This window comes from Cynocephalus volans, chromosome 7 (genome assembly GCF_027409185.1).
Source record: "Cynocephalus volans isolate mCynVol1 chromosome 7, mCynVol1.pri, whole genome shotgun sequence".
NCBI lineage: Eukaryota > Metazoa > Chordata > Mammalia > Dermoptera > Cynocephalidae > Cynocephalus > Cynocephalus volans.
Window position 1 is genome coordinate 81,634,033 of NC_084466.1, and position 19,628 is coordinate 81,653,660.

Consider the following 19,628-nt stretch of genomic DNA (forward strand, 5'->3'; position numbering starts at 1 on the left):
AGAAAAGAAAACGTTTAAAAGTGGACACAAATAAAGATATGACTGGGACAAGCATCATATAAGCATGCATATATTTTAAATGTGGATCTCATCCCAGCACAACTGTATAATACAAAACAAACCATCCCACCACCCCCAAATCAACAGAATTAGTAAGTAAAAGCTAATATTAGCCTTTACTTCTTTCCATATAATAATTTATTGTTCAATCAAATTCAACTTTGCAAATAATTATCAAAACTGACTAAAATATTCTTCATCAATTGTATCATTCTTAAGGTCATAATAATCATGCAAATAATGAACTTAAAGTCAAACTGTATACAAGCTCACTTGTCTAAAAGCCCAATGTTCCAAACTCTGCCAAAATGGACTACTATTTACATCTTTAGCCTAAACAATAAAATATATCTTTTTAAATTTTTAAATTTTTTACTTGTTTTTAATTTTGGCGGCTAGCCAGTACAGGGACCAAACCCTGGACCTTGGTGTTGTAAGAACTATGCACTAACCAACTGGACTAACTGGCCAGCCAATAAAAGATATTTAAAAGAATTTACTTAAGGGACTGGCTGGTGGCTCAGCTGGGACAGCATGGTGCTGATAACACCATCGTCAAAGGTTCGGATCCCCAAACTGGCCAGCCGCCAAAAAAAAAAAAAAATCTTCTTAAATATTGGCTAGGTAAAATTCCAATTATTCCTATATATTTTAAATCAAACTAACTTGCAAACAATTAAAATAAAATTAATATATTTACAATCTTTTAACTCTTAAACAACAAAATTATATGTACTACCACACAGATGTAACTTCAGAAAAATATTCTCTATCTCATCCCACAGCCTATTTTTAAAAGTATTCAAAAACACAATCCAAAGAACCCCTGCATAATTTATTATGGCCTAGAAAATCAGGGTATAAAAGTTTTTCTTTCTGTAGCTTAAATCCCTCACGTTTTAGATTTTAAAAATCCATTTAATTAAACATTGTAATTAATCTCATTTCCTCAAAGATTGATACAAAAAAACTATAAAAATTTAAGGTAAAAAATATGAGTTATTATCTTACTAATAATTTGATTATTATCAAAAAGCACATTACAATTTGGCCATAAGCCAAAATATACATTATTCATTGATCTAGTAAAATATATACTAACCAAATAAAGTTCCATTTAATCCTAAAAGTTTCAAGCCACAAATGCACATACTGCCTTTGCAAAGATGAAATTACCCAAGTGCAAAAGGTTTACTTCACATAAATGTTTATAATCCCATGTGAAAAGAGAGTAACGTGGATTCATAAGTAGACTACAAAAATCCTATGCTGACCTCTCAAGACATACAAATTCTTGCTGGCAAAAAATAGCAGTAAAATTTCTACACTTTAAAGATTTGTTATATGTAGTTTGGTGATAAAATGAAAACAGACTTAATAAGAATATTGATGTTCATTGCCAGAACTGATTCCTTCACAAACCCTGTTTTTACAACAGCAACCCCTTATGATTAGGGGAATTAAAAGTTGCTGAACTCAACAATCCCTTCAGTTAAACAAACAGACCCCTCATAGAGCTGTCCAACGCTGCCCAAACTATCCATCCTTTAGTCGAATCAGTCAGTTTCATGAATTGTAGGATTTATCTTCAAGTCCAGTGCTGACTCAGAGGGTAGCTTGTTCCCTAGAGAAAACAACCAACAAAAATCAGAACAGCTACTGCTCATAAGCTCTTTCAACACCCAAGTGGAAAGGACAAACTTATTGGGTCCAAAAAATAGTTCAACTGCCTTTCAACTACAGAAGTAGCCAATTAACCAACGGCATCTATATGCCTCAAGCAGTTCTTGGTTAAAGGTTTCACTCAGTTACAGCAAGAACATTTAAATAGCTCAGAAAATTTATAAGAAAAGCTACTGCACAAACCATATGGTTTTTCACTGAGAAAGAAATATGCTGTTTGTTTTGTTTTGTTTCGTTTGTCTTTGAAAAGCTGTTTAGTGTGCGTGTTAGGGTGGGGGGAATTAAATGTCTCCACCCAGAAGCAGTTTACATGTCTAGCGTAGCTGTGCTTAATGCCACACATAAGACATTAATGACATGTTAAATAATTTCTTAAATGCAAGGCTCTCATTCAACTAGTCAGAGAAAATATGCTGAGTCAAAAGACAAAAAGAGTAACATGTTCTGTTTCAAGACCTGAAGAGTGACTTGCCACCTTTTTTATTATGTCTAAAACCAGAAAAAAATCAACATGCACAGCCTCTGAGCTTCAAGATAAGTCATGACAGAACAAGGAAGCCTTTACATTTCAGGAGTTAGTGGTTTGATCTACAATAATATGCTATTATGGAAATGGGAGGCAGAAAAAATAAAGAAAGGAACCAAAGAGCTCAAGTTTCAAAATACTGAAATGTCATGTTGTTCTTTCACATGAATTAGGTTAAAAGGTTTTCATAAAACAAACACATTACTCAAGACTGCATCCAGACAGAATTATGAAGATGACCAATACAATTTTTCATTTTTAAAAAAGTATCACCCTTAACTAATAAAATGTGAAAATATATCCTAACCAAAATTTTTCCTTCTCATTTCCAAATTGTAACCCAGAAAATTCTTGTTCTCAGCCAGTAATCTCAGTGCCTGAGAGCTCAGACATGTGGACAACAATATAATAGTGACCATAATTGTCTGAAAATTACACTCATCTGAAATTTTGGTAATTCATGGTTCCTTTTTTTTCCCCTTTTAAAAAATGCCTTATGGATTCCTCACTTTCCCAGACTTTCTCAATTGGGGTTACAGGGAAATTAAGCCCTAATGAGCTAAGACATCACTGTATGTAAATGGATGGTACCTATTAACATACTATTCCTCGAAGAATGAAAAAATAGGCACTCTTATCATTTGTTCAAAAGAAAAATCTCAGTTGAGAAAAGCTATAATTCTCCCAGCTTCTTTAACCTGTGTACCAGTCAGTATTATGTAGAATCCTAGGCTTCCAGAAATGCTTCAGAGTTCTGTAAATGCTTGATTTGAATTTCTTTTTATCTATTTTTCCACTATTATTTATTTATTAAATCAACAATAAAAACACAAATGCAGGTCCAAATTAATATGCATTTACTTTTTAACATACTAACACCAATGTAATTAGTGTTGGGTTAAGATATTTTCACGCAGACCTCAAGATAAAGCCTCTCTTTCTCTTCTATCATCCCTGTCCATATATATATGGATTTTTTTAAGGAAGGTAGTGACTTTGCAACAATTTTTACTTAAATGCATATGTACTCAGATAAGATTGAACAAATGAGTGTACAACTCATCCATGTGATTCAGAATTTTCATGTCACTTTATGACTAAAAATACAGGAGACTGAGAAATACAAAGCTGATATTTTTCCTTCACCCACCAGTTTCAAGCTATTGTAGTCAACAAAATACCACACAGCCTTTTCATGAGTAACTTTGAGTTAATGTAATAAACCCGGCCCTGTAAATGCCAGTTTTACCTGTTTTATATCATTTTAGATTCAAGGATTATATATAGGCTTGACAAGAGTTCTGCTGCTTAAAAAAAAAAAATGTTTGAAAAACACTGTTCTAAGATCTAATTAGGTTTTGGTATTCCTGGTTCACAGGTTCCCTAGGGCCAGAAGTGGTAATTAAGTCTTAAGGTTTTGATACCTGCCAGCTTGCAAATTCCTTCTATATAGGATGTTCCAACCCATCTTTCCAGTCTTATCTCCTACTAGTCTCCTTTCCCCACATTCCCACAACCCCCATAAATACAATGTGCCAAACTCTGGGATGCTAATGGCAAATAAAATTGCTAAGGATTTTAAGAAAGGATTATCAAGTACTTTATACAAAAAATCCCTATTGCTATGCCATTTCCCATTAATTTTTCCATGTTTCAGCCAATCTAACCTTTTCACGTGCCTAGGAATTCTAATTTTAAAACAAAACTCTACTCTTCAAATATTTCAGAGATGGTTGCTCTTCACATCACATAAATGACTTCAAAAATATTTATTTGAAAAAATAAAAAGAAACTCCCAGTAATAAAAGCAGTGACTATGAGTCTAAGATAGAGCTCTGAAACAGAACTATCTTTATGAACTAAATAATGATGGTTTAAACTATCATGTAGAATCACCATCACCTTTAGAGGGCTAGTATGTCGCCAGGATGCACTGGTACCCAGGAATACTCTGTTTTCAAACCACGCACAATACTAGTTGGCAAATAGCCCTACCCTAGCCCCTCCAAGGAAACTCCATGGACTTCCCCACAATCAGCATTCAGGGGTTAATGTTTCTTCCAGCAGGCCTCTACTCCAGCACAGAGAACATTGCCCCAAGCCTATGGCTCTGTACCATGCCTAACTGGGATTTTCTTCACATCTGTCAGTCTTAACCTAACTCAGAGTAAACTACTTTTTGAAAGTTCACTGATTGAGTGAGAATATTTCTCTACTATGCTAGTCAGACTGGTTAAAATAAACAGAAAAAAAAACCCAACAAACAATTTTTTTCTCAATGATCTGTGTTTGAAACATCTAAAGAATACTATCTAACCTTTAAAACCTACCTCAAACATTTCCTTTTCTATGAAATGTTTTTTCCTGTATACCTTTATTCAAAACAGATAAAATTCACCTTTCCTCAAATTTTCTGGCATTTTGAACTTTTTCTCTATAAGTAAATGGGTACATACCAAAATCTCTTGTGAATTTTTTAAAAATACAGATAAAGGTCAATGTTCCAAATCTGGAGTTTTTTATTTAGTAGGTCTTAGACGGGGACAGGGTAATCAGTATTTTCAAAGCACCACAGATGATTCTGACCTATACCTACACATGAACTTTTACAAGAACCAATGCATGAGATCAGGACTGAGCAAAGTTCCATGAATTCAAGAAATAAAATCTAGCCCTAACCTCACACAGTTCACACTCTACCACAAGGCTCACTAAAGTGCTTACAAATTTCCAATTTTAATATTTACTGCAGGTCTCCATATGTGATTACAGTAATAGATAAAATGATTAAAATGCCTCCAGCTATACTTAAATTTAGAGGAAGAAATAAAAATGAGGGGTCTTCAAACAGCTCATGGAAAGATCTGTGTTATCTTTTAATTCTATTTTCCACAAATTTTTTGTAGTACCCTTGCATGTATAAAACTAACATATAGACAAACTCTTAAAAAATATTATGAAAAATTCAAAACACTATAAAAGCAGAGACAATGGCATGGCTCTGCACATGGCATAGAGGTGGGGGGATAATGGGATGGATGCTGGGGAGTTCATCACAATGTCTCCATACACCAGTAATCCTATTGTTGGGGCGGGGTGGGGGCGAGCATAGAAATTAGACTAATAATAGAAATCAGAGAAAATAATAATGACCAGAGAAGTAGAAATGACTTTGAAGAAAAATGCATTTGACTTAATCAATGAAAATTAGGCAAGATCTCAAGAAAACAAGAGAGCCCATCAGGCAGAGGAAGGCACAAGCAAAGGCACAGAGATGGGGAAAATGCTGACCATGTTCAAATACACATTCTCAAAGAACAGAATATGTACTTAGAATGGGTCCTTCATGAGGCAGAGTTAAAGGAAATAGACTTATTTAATCAGAAAAGAAAGTTGATAGTATTTAAACAGTAATCTTCCATTATTTTAATCAGAAAAATATTTACTGAGTATCTAAACAGTTCGTGCCACAAGAGAGCTTATATTCCAGTGGGTATAAAGAAGACTCCCCAATTTAAACAAAAATAAAACTTCAAATTGTAAAAAAGGAAATAAACAAGGGAACATAATGGAAAATAACAGTGAGAAATTTCCTTTATATTAGTCTGAGGCCTTTTTTTATAAGTGACATTTTAGTTGAAACCTAAAAGAAGAGAAGGAACCAGCCATGGGAAGAACAGGTGGAACAACATATGCAAAGAACATGAGTCAAAAGGAGCTTGACAAATCTGAGAAACACCAGCGTGGCTGGAATTGTGTACACAAGGGAAAGAGTGACAGAGTAAGCTTAAAGAAGTATACAAAACACAGATTATGTGGGCCATAGAAAGGGGCTTGGATTTTATTCTAATGACAATTATAAAGCCATGATTTGATTTGTATTTAAGATTACTTTAGCTATTATATGGAAAAGGAACTACAGCAGTAGATCAACTAGGCTGTTTGAATAATACATAAAAGAGGCAATGATGGCTTGGTCTAGGATGGTAGCAGTAAAAATGAAGAGAAGTAGAGAGCTTAGAGGTATATGAAGGCCAAATTGACAGGATTACTAACAGACTGGATATGGAAAGTGACAAAGAGAGCAAAAACGAACCTCAAGTTTCTTGCTCAAGCATCTTTCAGAAGCTGATAATCAGTTTACTCAATTTCATGAAAGCCCAGACAAGAAAAAGCCTTAACTGAGCAAATAGAATGTAGAATAACAATAAATTTTGAAATGAACTGAGGTACCAAGGAAGGTTAGGACATATTTTCCTAAGGTAATTAAAAGATTTTCATATAGTTTAACTGGCTAAAGAAGGAACTGAAGCTGAGAAAATGAGTTAATCAGTTTAGGATCCGTGCTACCCGTAATTTTTTATAACAGAGAAATTATACATTCACATGCATGCTGACAGTAGCTCCATAATAATACCAAAACTCTAAAACATAAAAAATTTTAAGATAATACACTGACATTTTAAAATTATAAACATAAGGAACTGAAAGTATCTAAGGGGGGAAAAAGTCCTGCTCCCGCTCACTGTAGCAAGACTAGTGCTTCTGTACTTGTCCCAACCATCCTAAAGCACCTTAATGAGGATTAGACATGTGAATTATCTGCGAGGCTTTCTAAAAACAGGCATGTGCAGAACTGGAAGGAAAGAAAAAGGGAGGATCTGAGTGAGAAACTGGATTGGTAGGTTTAGGGAGTGTCCTGGCCAGGAATGTATATTTTAAAAGAACCTTGGGGGCTGGCTGGTTAGCTCAGTTAGTTGGATCGTGGTGCTGATAAAAGCACCTTGGGAAACATGAGGTGCATTTTGGTTAATCTTAAAAGATTTACATTGAACCAAGTTAATTTTCATAAAATTTTTATTATTAGCATTTTCTAGTATTAATGGTTCAAGCCTTAAGATAAATCCATTATAGTCAGAAATATTTCATGAACATAAGTGGACTTAAGCAACAGAACTTTGTCTTACTGTATATTAGTATTAAAAGCTTTAATTATTAAAATGGCAAAACAAAAGAATTACTTTACACAATTATCTTTAAAATAGACCATTCTATTTTTTTTTTTTTGGTCACATTTCCCATTGATTTTAGTTTATATATGGTATTACTTTATGATAAAACCCAGTCTAAACATCTGCTTTAAAGTTTCTCCTGGCAATTCCCCCATGAAGTTGCAACATTATTTCCTAAGAATAGTGGTATATACAAAATTATCTTCGGGACTTAAATATGAGAAGCAAAACCCCTCAACAAAACTTAGATTTCCCCAATTTTTTCAACATTTATAAAACTGGGGATGTGATAAAATTGATTTTACTAAGTCATTTTATTTAATGAAATAAAACCAAAATTTTCTATTAAAATAAATTACCTTTCATTCTTAAATTATAACTATTCTTTTCATACAAATAAAGATGGAAAGATCAGAGCTCTCACTTCAAGGAGATTAGGTAGACTTTTAGAAAGACAATAAACTTAATGTTTGCCAATAAAACTATTCATAAAAGCCTATTACATCTCTACGCTGATTCTATGACATCCTGTGATAACTCTAAACCTTCTTTAAGAAACAAATAAAATATCCAAAACACAAAATTAATTTACAGCATAAAAAAATGCACACAAAACACAAAATGTATTTTTTCTCCAAAAGAAAGATGTCACAATTCCAAAAACAAGTGTCATAATTTCCAAAATAATTAGGAAACCATCCACTTGATCAAATCATAAAAATCCCTCCTCCTCTATAGAAGAGATCAAAATGCATAACCAATTTTTAAATAATACTGTATGAAGTAACAAGTAAGAATGAATAATAAAATGAAATACAAGTACACAAAAAATATAGAAGTATATATCAAACAAGAACATAAAAACTGCAGTGTTTTTTGTCCAACTTAAGATTGATCTTTATCATTAAAAGTTTAGGAAAAGGCATATGAGGTTATTTAAGTTTAAGAATTACTGAAAGCAACCATCCAAAGTTACTATCTATGATTCTTACAAACATACCAATACATTTGCCTTTACTTGAGAATTACTGATTTTAAAATCTCATATTCTTGTTTAACAATATAAATGCTGGATATCTATAAACTACTAAAGAAAAAAAAGATGAAAAATTAGTGTTCTAATCTGTAAATTCAGGTAAAAATTTTGGAATGGGCCTAACCTAAAAACTCATCCTGTAAAAACGATAATATTTACGCTTGGAAACCATTATTTCATAGAGGAATGATTTTCCCATAGATCTTACTTATAAATATGTCATTTTCCTGTTAACAGATTACAGCTTTAACCCAACATGATAAAAGGGAGCATTTAAAACACTTTTTTGGATAAAGCTTATTCATCACAGAACTCAAATTAAGGTGTCCCTCACCTAAATACTTACTATATACATGTATATCTAACTTTGTGGATATCACTTGTTTGTATGCCTATGCAAATTAAATTCTCAATGAAGTATGCTTTCATAGATTTTTTTTAAAGTTGAAGCTAGTAGAACTTCATCTTCTACTGTATATGCAAATATATCCCAATTAGAGGTACCAAGTCAAATCAATAGTTACCATTAAAACACTTTTTTGTAAGATGTGACAATTTTCTATTCTTAAAATATCCAAAATCTAGATTCATAGTAAACTGAACCTTCGATTCAAAGACTGTCTGCTCTTTGTGATACCTGATTCTACTTTTATTTTCCTATCCTTCAATATCTATCTTACTAAAAGGCATTTCTTGGAAATTTCCTATCCATTATACTGTAGATCTGAGAAGAAGAAAACTCAAATCTTGTTTTTACAGACTCCATCAAAAAAATTGTGCTAAAAATTATGTGAATGAGATCCTGAAGATATCAAAAATATTTTTTCCATCCTTTTGAGAAGTATAAAAGAATTACCTTTTTTTTCACTTTTAGGTAAATATTTTTTAAAAGTGTGAAATGTTTACTGCATAAGAGTGACATTTCAATTATAATACCATCAGTCGATTAAAAGTACAAGTATTTTTTCTCTTCATTATATTATGCAATAAAAATGACAAGTTTCAAAACACTCCCAAAAAGATTTCTTTATTTCTTTAAAAATGCAAATAACCTTTAATGGAAGCCATGCGGACTGACCAAAATAAATGTAACTCAGTTGGTTTTCCCTTCTCTGGTTTCCTTTCGATAACCAGAGAATTTCAGCAATGGATTTATTTAATCATACTTCATTTTGGCTGAATATCTATGATAAAAGGTATTTGGATTATGTGGTTATTAGAAATAATGTAAGCATTAATGAAATCATTAAGTATCCTAAAGCTCCTTCACAAAATTTATTTAATCTGATTGACCAAACTCAGTTCATGTCAGTTCATGTTATAAATTTAACCTGAGCTTTAAGAAAGCCAGTCATAGTAATCTTCCCTTTGGCCTAACTTCAGCCTTGCCTCTATCAACAGTGTCATTTCCCGAGGAGTTGTCATTAATTAATTCAACAAATATCATTAGAATGTTGACTATGTGTGAAATCCCTAAAAATGTGAATAACTCATCCATATTTTTAAGAACCACTGATAGGGTTTTAATTATAATTTTAGGAACTTTACTCACTGGCCTGTATACTAGGTAACTTACTTTGCTCACTATAATATTTGAAGAAACAGAACAGTGACCTGCCTGTCCCCAAACATGGCCAAATGACCTAAAATAGTCAAATATTTCCTAGCCTCTTCAATGGTGGCAATCTCTTAAATCATAACACTTAGACTGTTTAAACAAAGGAGGAGGGAAGTGATAGCCATTAAAAATTATTATGTTTTGAATCAAAAAAATCATTTTTCCCCTTCTCAAACAATAGTGAATATTTATGAGTAAATGGTGTCTTTCATTCATAGTAATAAATTATGTTGTCTTGTTTATAAAAACTTATTCTAAGTGTGTCTAATTATGAAAATTATATTCACAAAAAATAATGTAAAATATTAATTAACAATGTAATTTTAATTTTGGATTTTTTCCCAATGAATAAAAGTTAGTACCAAATTAAAAACGGAAGCTAAAGTTAGGCTTCAAGAAAATGTGAATGAATCAAGAAACACTTTTCTTTTTTCTCTAATATTAATAACAATTTAATCAGTCTTTAATGATTTTAAAACACACATAGTAAAATGTAACATGTAAATAAAAGATATTTGATTACTAGTTCAGACCCCTAGGGTTTAAAATTTTTAATGTAAACCCTATGCTACTCATAATTATTCAGCTATTCTGAAAATTTTATTAAAAGAGGTACTGTAATAATTTATTTTTGCCCATTAACATTACATCAGGTTAAAAGAAATCCCTGTTGCCTAGTTTTACTCAATTTGTATTTGTGACTTTGAGCTTCAGTAACCCCTGTAACAATAAATTCAATGATAACTTCAGTTATTCAGTACACAGACACGAACCAGAAATGAAACAAAACTAGCCTCAGCCAAAGGATAATTTAAAGCCCATGAACCTTTTTTACAGGCAACAATTTGAATCCTTGACTCAAAGCCTTTTTCTTCTTTTAAAAAGAAAAAATAGTTTTTAAAAAATGTATTTGTGTTCTTAGCCCTCAGTAGATGAGGAGGAAGAGGAAGGAGTTTAAGGGGAAAGAGAAGACTGGCTAAGGCCCTAAGTAGAGCCGTCATTCTCAAAATGACGTCTCAGGACAAGAAGCACCATCAGCATCACCTGGGAACACGTTAGAAAAGCAAATCTGGCTGGCGGGTTTGCTCAGTTGGTTAGAGCATAGCGCTGACACCACCAGGGTCCAGGGTTCAATCCCTGTGGCCAGCCATTAAAAAAAATGCAAATCATCTCTGGCTGACCCAGACCTACTAAGTCAGAAACTCTGACGATGGGACCCAGCAAGTGCTAGGTTTTAACATGTCTCTAGGTGATTCCGATGGACTGTCTAATTTGAGAAAAACTATCCTAAAGGTAAGAATACCAACAGCACAACAGAATCATCAATAAAAAGCCAGTAAGAACTCAAAAATGGTTCAAAATATGCTTGACTGAGTATGGCCATTCAAGGCACTACTTTGAGGCACTTTAACCGATTCAGATGCAAGAGAAAGGCCTTAACTTCAAGGAGCTATCACCTAGTATACTGGGAAAGAAGGCCAATGGAAAGGATAAAGAATCACAATATTGAATCTACATAACGTTGAAACAAACTGCTCTATAAATTCTGATACCTAAAGGGTATCAATTGTATTCTGGTTCAATACAATTATTGAGATACATATAGTTGAGCATAAGTCATCAAAAAAAGATTGCATTTTGTTTGAAACAAGAATATATACTACAAATTTTGGCAACTTTTGTTCTAACAATTAAAACTATAAGCTTCTGATATCTAAAAAAGGCAAGTATGCTGGAAAGATTCATTTCCCCAGATGCTAGATAAATCAGTTACTACAGCTGCTTTGTTGATACTTTTAAAGTAGATACAAAAGATGCAAATGAGATAATGCCCCAAAATGTATATTCATAAGATAATCAAGATAAACTGTTAAAATTCTGCATCTACAGAAGACTCTGAAAAATGGCCTAGCTGCTTAAAATAATGGATGTTGAGATTTTGGTCAATAATCATCATAGGAGAAACTTTCAGGCAACTTCCAGGCTTGATCCATGCAAACTTCCCACGCATGCTCCTCCACGCTTTCCCCACTTCCAGCTGACTGGAGAGATGCTGAGAAGCCATTTGACCTGGGTCCCTAACAGGCTTTGTGGAGGACAGTGTCCTAGCCAACCTGAACACCTGCTGCAAACTGTTACAAAAGCAAGAAATTAATTTTTGTCATGTTAAGCCTTTACTTTCAGGATCTATTTGTTTCAGCAGTTTAATCTACCACCACCTCAAAAACAGTGGGCAAGAAAATTATGGCCCATCGTAACCTGTGGCTTAGAGAGCAGTTGGTGACTAAAAATATATTAACATCCTATTGATCTATATTGTTTCTTCAAAGGTACAACACCCCCTCCCCGTGACTATTAGTTACTAGTTACTATTTATAGGAATAGCACTCTAAAATCTTAATAACCAATCTAAAATATGGGAAAGTGTTTATGAAATCATAAGAAAACATCTTATTTCAGACATATCAATGTGTAAGAGATCCATAAATAAAGAATCCAGGACTAAACATTACCACCATAAACATGCAGTCCACATCTGGGTTTTTGCTAGCATTCATGGTTAGAATTTACATGCCTATGTGCACTGGGGGTTTGCAAAGGGCTATATGTGTAATTCCTCTCCTTTTTCTAGGACTCTTCCACATGCCCTACTCTAGGGTAACTGTACATCTGAAAGACAGAAAGAAGAAGAAAAAAATGACTTCCATAGTTGAGCTGATAAGAATCAAAGGATAACTCAAGAAAGAGAAGGGGCTGCAGCCATACCATTCATTCCTACAGAATTAGAAAACCACTCCCAAATAGACATGTACACACAGCACAATAAATTTATCCACAGAAATACTATCTCCCCCACTGAGTACCTATAATACACTAGGAATCACAGAGCTAAAAAAGGTTGAAGAAGAAATGACCCCCGGAGCTCTCAACCTATTTGGCTAAACAAGGAAAAAAATAAAAAAATTTAAAAAGACTGACTTCTAACTCTCTACATTCAGCTAAAAATCACAAATGTTCTTGGGCATTTATTAATACATGCTCTCCTGCCACTAAGCTCATTCAGAACCACTACAACATTCTGATTCATCCTAGACTTCATAATCTTATACTTGTATTGCTCAAACAAAATTCTCCTCATCTATACCTATGGAACAAAGGCAGACTTGGTGGGATTTTCTATATACACAGAGTATGTCAAGGAAGTCCATATGCCTTTTAAAATCCTTTTAAAGTCCAGTACAAAAGTGGTACTTGTCTCCTCTCCTTTTTGCTGCTTCCCTTCACTGTCTTCATTCCTGTCTCCATCTACTATCCCATCTCCTATAGATAGAGCTACGTCACAAAAAAACAGAATTTTAGATAAGACTATTAAATCATCTAAATTTTCTTCTTACAAAGAGACTCTAAAACACAGAAATCGAGTGGTATGCCAAAAACTACACAGCTACTTTAGTAAAAGAACTGAGACCATGTTCTAGAGGCAATTGAGTCATAATCCAAGGAAAGCATTCCAAGAGCAGCAGGAGACTTTGCTGCGGGGTTCTAGATCACTGAATCTGTAACCTATAGTTGAAGGGAATCCCTACCCACTCCCATCCAGCCCCTACTCCCTAGTATGGGACAAGATAGCCAATACAATGAGATTTAAACAGGAAGCCCATAACAGGAACTCTCAAACCTAACAGGACACGTTAACCAGGGATTCCCCAACCAGCAGAATATTATCTACGGATAGCTATTTAAGCCTTACCTGACAGGTCTCCAAGCCAGCTGCAGCAGCCACATCCCCCTCTGCGCCATAAACGTCTCGCCTCAGTTTCCTGAAATTCCCAACTGGGAAGGGAATATAGCCAGCAGGCATTCCCAACCTGGTCATGGTTCTACAGTTCTACTGTTAGTAACCTTCCCTGGGACATACCAATCTGAATCCATATACAAGCATACACAGAGCAGCCCCCTTTTAGGATGAACTCAACATTACAGGGCAATTAAAGATCCTCTTCACAAAAACCTTGGGGACCCCTCACCTTAACTATAAAATAGTTAATTTTTGAAATTTATTTTTTAATGTAGAAAGCAATCCCCAAACTAGAGAACCTGGGAAGGTTTTGAGTGATTCTGCTGAATATACCTGAAAAACAAAGTAGTTACAAAAAAATGGAAACATGCAATTTAAAAATAATACAAATACTTTAACTGGTTATAAGAATGCTTTAGCACCTCAAAATACATAGTGATTCTAGTTCCGATGCCATTAAACTTTTTCAATAGGCACATTTCTGTTTCTCATTTGGCTTTTATAAATCTACATAACTTTCAAACATTTGCAGTTTTTAGAAGTTCTTCAAAGCTGTTTATTGAATCATTAAAATTCACTTTGAGACACCCACCCATTAAAAATCATTTTCCAAGACAAAATTGAAGCTTTGCTAAATGAATAAGCATTTGTTAAATACCACTTACGCCTAAATTTGTGCTAGTTGAAAAATGGCATGGTCCCTTCATAATGAATTTGTAATATGCTCAGGAAATTTAGATTGATATTTAAAACAATTAGAAGAATACTTTAATGCTAAACTACCTCTATTGATAGTAAAGTGAAAAAATAATTCAGAGAAATCAGCTAAGACTGAAATATCAAAATAAATTTGTGGTAGAAATTTGTCTATCCCACAGAATCCATTTAACAGTAGACTTTTGAAAAATAATCATAAGAAAAAAACATTTAGAATTATGTCCTATTAAACATGGCGATGTTTAAGAACTACATAAATATTTTTATAATTTTTATTTTCAATAATTATAACACTTAAATACAAAATGACCTAAAGCAATAGCTTATAGGGTTTTTGTGCCGTAAGTGACTTAATATGACCTTAGATATTCACCATCTGCAAGACCATAGATTTACCCTATTGGTAGAATTTCCTATTTTCTCAATGGTACACTCCTTAGCTGGATATCAGAATAGTAAGTAATACAGTAGGTAGAAATATCTGTGGATTTAATTTTACCCACACTATTGTTCCAGTCCTTATGACTTACAAGAGTTCACAATTTTTGATCTATACAATATGTTAATTTTAACAATTTTTTCCCCAGTTTGTCCTACTCCCTCTTGTGTTTCAGTCTTACAAACAAATCAGTTATATGGACACATCTATACACAGAACTAGTCAAAAAAAAGAAAATAACTGAAAGGGCTATCATGTAGAAAAGATTGCGATTAATAATCCATTCAATAAAAAGGGAAAGAACAAGGACAAGTGATAGAAGATAGACAAGACCGAGTTTAGTTCAGCATAAGACATAATTTTCTTTTTTATTCAAACTGTTTAAGTACACTGGGTTGCCTTGGTTAGCTAATAAATTTCTTATTACTGGTAAGTGACTAAACAGAAGCTAGATGACAATCTGTCAGGAATGCCACGTCTAGACTGGTACAAGAGTGGACTATGTAAACCCCAAAACTCTACCTAGATTGATGACCAATATCAGATTATTGCCTAAGCCAACTACTCTGCAATTTAAATGAATTAGGCCTCCATTTCCTCACCTATCATGTAAAATGCTACAAAGCTAATGAACTGCAGAATTTTATTATTTTTTAGCATGGAACTTTAAAACTAAAAGGGATCTTCTTACCCAAATTCTTCAACATTACAAGAATAAATAAATCTATTTTTTAAATAGTCTACAACATTTATGAAAAGTTTTTAACATTTCTGAACAAGAATCGTGAATAAATATGCCGTACCCACACCCTTCCCCCACACCTTTCCCAAGCTAAAAGTAAATTAGTCAATTTTACCCATCAGTTTGGCACCAACACCCTCAGGAATATATAAGAAATAACAAAAAGCTGAACTTAAGAACATAGATACTTTTTTAGACTTGTTTTTCCAAAACCCTACAATAAAATTGGTAATAAATGAATACAATTATTTAATAATGCTAAGCTTAGTACACTAGATGCTTCTCCCAAATCAATCATACAAGATTTTCCATAATAATTTATAATAAAATATATCTAATGGTCCAAAAACGTGCACAATCCTCATCTTGAAGAAATGAATAATTGAAAATGCTGAAAGTCACTATGGCTCTTTTTTTCACTTATAAATCAATGATGACATTTTCAAATTCAAGAACTCGCCTCTGTTGCTCCCAAGTATCCACATACAATTAAGCAGAATAACAGATGCTCAATTCCTGAGTTAAAATTGTGCATTAAACCACCAGGTAATGTAATAGAAGTCTACCTAGAAATGTATGCTGCTCCTGTTGCTACCTCTCTTAAAATCACTTTCAAACATACTGGTGCTACTGCGAATTTGTTAATGCTGAGGTAATTAAACTGAAAGAACACTAAGACTTAGTTTACTAACTCTATTATCAAATCAAAATACTCTTAGGAAAAATTCTGATGAAAAAGAACCTTCAGCAATTAGTTCTCATAATAAATTTATTTTCCACAGCACAAAAAATTAAGCATAAACTATCATTTCATATACTTAGCGCAGTCACAATTTCATTTCTAAAGATTTATTCAAAAAATCTTTGCCTAAGCAAGAGCTACTAGAAGAATGCATCTTTATACATTACCTAAAAGTATTCTCACTGTAACACTCTGGAAATTAATTTTGCTAAGGGTGTGTTAAACCAGTGGCTCTTAACTTTTGGAAGGCTTTGAACCTCTGAGAAGATAATAAAAGATGTGACCAAAGAAAAACGCATATTTACAAATAAAAAATATGGATACAATCATAGGGGTTCTTCTCAAAGACAATGAAGCCCAAGTTAGTACCATATCTTAAATATTCTTAAAACTACCTTCACAAAAGAAACTCAGAAATTTAGCTATTGTTCAGAGCTTAAATGTGCATAAAACAACTTAGTCTACCGAGCTTTAATTTCTTAAATTAAAACAGAATAAAATAGGTGTGTATACAAATCAATGGAAACAACATGCCACATATTTTTAACAATTTTAATGCCTTTTAAATCTAATTAGTTATGAATAAATTCAAATAACTTTTGCATAAAGTTTTACTTCTTTCACTGAAACTAATAAAATTTAAAAAAAAATTTTTTTTTACGTGAACAAAACAAATTTTAACAAAGAAATTGATTCACTCAGGGCCTACTTTGTGCCAGGCATTATGCTTTTGCTCCTTACAATTTGAGAAAACCCAAAATCTTAATGTCTACTGAACTTTGCTCAAATATTTTTACATTTGTGGTCAAAAAATACATTTAGATATAAAGTTTTCCACATATAATGACATTACTCTAGTTTACATAGTGCCAAAGTATTTAAATTTAAAGTTTCTTATTTTTTAGAAAAACAGTAATCCAATATACTTTCAAGGGCAATTGTTTTTGAGACAGAAACTGAAAAAAACAAAAAGGGAGAAAAGTAAAAACCTATAACTGAAGATTATCAATGGGTTACACCTATAGTAGACAAGAACTATTAAAGATAAATTAAATCACAACCAAGGTAGGTAAATAAACTCTGCAACTTTATTTCATAAACTTAAAGAAGAGATGTCAAGAACCTTTTTCAGGCTATGAAAAAAATAACATTTGTGAGTAAGAAATGATGAAGATGATGAAGGGATAAAATGGTTTTCTGAAAGTAAGACAGACTTAATTTTTTTTTCCTTTACTCATCTTCAGAGAGTGTTAAGCCATTAACTAAAAGGAAAAAATACAAAGAAATAATAAATGTAAAACCATTTATCATTCCAATATTTCTGGAAAATATTTTAACTTAGCTGATAGTGAGCTGAATGAAGAACATTTATGAAATAATAATTATAAAGAACTCAGGAATACATTTAATGTGATATATTGACCTATTTCCACTGTTTCCTAAGAGGGAGTATTTTCATCATTAACAGGAAGTAAAATGACCATTTTAATGTAAGGGCTATATGGAATAAATAACTTATCAGCTAATATAATTTCACCCTAAATTTAAATTGTGATGCCCAATTGGAACCACTGAAACATCCACCTACAAATAAGTTAATACCTGTTGAAAAGCTTAAACAAATACTGCAAGTATTAATAGATTTTCTAAAAACTAAATGTTTCTAAGATCTAAAAAACCCTTTAACATTTTTAACTCCTCTGATACTTAAAAAGGCTTTTTTTTTCTTTAATGGCAAGCCTGAATTAGTCTGATCAAGCATGTGAACAAAATATTTACTTTTGATATAAGGAAAGATACATTGTAGGTCAAAATAAATTGGCACTTAATTAAGAAAGCCAAAGTTTTCTGACTGGCATACGGATCCCATTATTGTGGGTGCTTTATAAACAGACATATAAAGGTAAATTAATATCAAAATATCAGACTGTACTCCATAAGTATGTATAATTACAATGTATCAATTAAAAGGTAAATTACGACACTGGTCAGAAATCTGGACAACGTTTCTCTAAAAAATTTTAGATGTATTTAGCTGATGTAAACTGTTGAGGTGAACACACCTCAATGGGAGAAAAACCACAGTAGCATATTACTTACAAGTAAAACTTTTAGGCTACCAGGAATATTCAATTCTGACACTGCTCTCTGGGAAGGAAGGGAAAATGTTTACAAATTTATCTGAACCTGAAACGAGCCAAAGTAGAAGAAATGGTAAAGAGACAAGTGGAAGGAGAGGAGATGGTGAGGGAGGCATAAGTAGGGGAGCAAGAGAGTAGAAAATGCTGGGGAAAGGAGGCACTGATAAAATCCATGGCAATATAAGGTTATTCAAGCTCTAAGTACTCGTGGCACTTTACATGCTAAAACAAATGCTCTGTTCCATAGTGCTACCTTTATCCTCCCATTCTTCCCCAAAAGGTCCCTGGGTTTAGATGTAACTATCAAAACCAATGATTTATCTTACATATTAGATTAAACCCTGGAGGCCGTACTAGTTCCAGGCTAATATAGACAGATTTTTTGGCTTTGTTTTGTGTGTGTATATTTCATTTTGCTTCTATTTTTTGAAATGTCCAAGACCAAGTGATGATTTTCCAGGACAGGTTCTAGAAACATATAGTGTGTGTGCAGTTCAAATATTTATCAGACATAAGGTAACAACCTGCTCGGCACTTACTATGAATTCAATATGATTTCCAAATCAAGATACACAGCAGGGAAGGATGCGTGATGTTAATTATGAAATTTATAATATTTTCTATATGAAAAGGCATGTTTCTTATGAAGCAGATGCCAAGTTTGCATGAATCTTTAAGATAAAAGAGAAGACTTCAAAGAATCATAGGTCTCTTAAAGTGTCACTCTGAACTACTCCTCAGGACTCCTGGAGTATAAGCACAGTTGCTGAAATTTTTCTGTCATTATGGGTATACATGGAAGAAAATGATTCAGAAGGAATTTTTCTCTACTTCAATGGTTCCTAATACAGTATATTTCTTTCCTACTATTGTTCATAATACTTTATTCAATCTTAACTTACTACTATATCATTTATAATCAAACATCTAAATGATAATACATATACAGAAGTATTTAGACTGCTATAGGATAAATTATTCTTTAGAAATTTAGTACAAAAGGAGGACTTTGAGGCATATAGACATGTCAACATTCTCTGTATTTCTGATGCCTTAACCAAAGTTTTTCAGTGAAATAGCATTATCACTGACTTTTTAAAAATGGGGAAATAC

General features: G+C 32.9%; 1 protein-coding gene across 6 annotated transcripts in view; it reads right to left on the reverse strand.

Annotated features, from left to right (window-relative positions):
• PAN3 (poly(A) specific ribonuclease subunit PAN3) overlaps nucleotides 1–19,628 on the reverse strand; it is a 135,254-nt gene that overhangs the window by 48,008 nt on the left and 67,618 nt on the right. The gene's annotated exons all lie outside the window — the stretch shown is intronic.